Consider the following 2,066-nt stretch of genomic DNA (forward strand, 5'->3'; position numbering starts at 1 on the left):
TCCTTAGTTGTTGTTCCAGGTCTGGGAGGTTTTCTGCTAGTATTATAGTGTCATCTGCGTATCTTAGATTGTTAATATTCCTTACTCCTGTTTTCGCCCCTCCTTCTATGTCCAACCCTGCTTTATGTATAGTATGTTCTGCATATAAGTTGAACAGGTAGGGTGGTAAGATGCAGCCTTGTCTGACTCTTTTGCCAATTGGGAACCATTCTGTTTCTCCGTGTTCTGTTCTGACAGTGGCCTCTTGTCCTGATTACAGATTTCTCATCAAGACTATCAGATGTGTTGGCATTCCCATGTCTTTAAGGGCATTCCATAGCCTTTCGTGATCTATGCAGTCAAAGGCTTTGCTGTAGTCCATAAAGCACATGCTGATTTTCTTTTGGAATTCCCTGATGCACTCCATTAGCCCTCGTATGTTTGCAATGTGTTCCCTAGTGCCTCCTCCTTTCCTGAACCTGACTTGGACCTCTGGGATTTCTCTCTCCATGTATGGTTGGAGTTTATGTCACAGAATTTTGAGCATGCCTATTCAGATGCCAGTTCCATTGCTGGTTTTGAGTTTTGGTTAAGATAGCCTTAATGACTCCCCTCCCTGCTTAATTTTCTCACAAGCATTGTCACTACCTCTTGCGGTTGCTTCTCCTCATCCTCCTCTTCAACATAACTAATACCTGCCTGCTTTTTGATAATGGATATGTACAGCAATTAGAGATCGTGACTAAGGAATAAAGACACCAGTGACTTGGAGAAACAAACTAAATTCCATTCTAACATGGGAAAGTTGGTCAAGGTGCTAATCTATACTAGTTTCATTATGGGGAAGAACTGAGAGAGGATTGGTGGGAAAATAAGAGGTGGAGAGACATTTCTAAGAGTATCAGTTTACATCATAGAGGTGACAGGACAGGTAGACAAGAAGGGGGGACACTTTGGGTCACTCACACTATCTAACCCTATTTCTGTGGCCTTCTCTGAGGCATTCTTGACTTTTCAGTGCTAAGCATTGTTGCACTTCCAGCACTTTTTAGGCAAAGAGACAAGAAGCAAGTAGATAGTGACATATGGGCCCGAACAGAAAGAACAAAATAAAGCTGCTTCAGGTCATGTTGGAGGTATGCTTTTTAAATGACACACACACATCTTAAGAGGCCAGAAGCTGCACCAAAGCTGCATTGCAGTCCTTAGGACTGGAGCGTGGCTTTGACGTGGCTTCCAGCCTCTTAGGACACATGCATCGTTTAAATAGCATACCTCCTAAGTGACCCGAAGCAGCTTTATTTTGGCCTGTCTTTTCGAGCCCATATATTTCTCTTCCTCCATGTCAATACTATTGTCTGGGACAGAGTGAGAACTATGTGAACATATGGGTTACAATAATGAAGAGAAGAACAATATCCGGTGGTCTTTTCTACAGGCCTTTAGCAGAAACCTGACCTTTGCAATTCTTGTTAATTGGAGCTGCGTCATTCAAATGACGTTTTTGAACTTTAGTCTTTGAATCTGAGTTTTTGAATCTGTCAGGGAGTGATTTAATTGTGTGTTCCTGAATGGCAGGGGTTGGACCGGAAGGCCCTTGAGGTCTCTTCCAGATCTATGACTCTTCCTAGTACTAGTTGTCTATTCTAACTGCTATACTACACCTGGCACTTAACTAAGATTTAGAGTCTGGTTAAAGCCAAGCCAGAGGGAGAGCAAGGAAGCTTCATTTGGAAACATTCAGTAGCTCACCATTACAGAGAGAAGCCACAACTGATTGAAAAAACAAACAAACCACACTTTTAACTGTCTAGTTAAAGACAGGGAACAGCTGGTTAAAGGCTTTCATTTTAAAAAGCCACAGCAAACAGCTCCATTTACACATAATGGTGAATTTCATCTTTCAAGCTCAACAGTTTTAACAATTGGAAAGTGGTGAAATGTTTCACAGTTTAAAAGACAGCTGCCTTAAAGATATATAATTTCATGAAATGCTGTAAGCAGACATACAGAAATAAGGTATGGTTCCAAATTTAATAATTACTAAAATGCAGATTTTTAAAATTATGCTTCCACTGTCAGATTGT

The sequence above is a fragment of the Sceloporus undulatus genome, chromosome 6, assembly GCF_019175285.1.
Source record: "Sceloporus undulatus isolate JIND9_A2432 ecotype Alabama chromosome 6, SceUnd_v1.1, whole genome shotgun sequence".
Classification (NCBI taxonomy): domain Eukaryota; kingdom Metazoa; phylum Chordata; class Lepidosauria; order Squamata; family Phrynosomatidae; genus Sceloporus; species Sceloporus undulatus.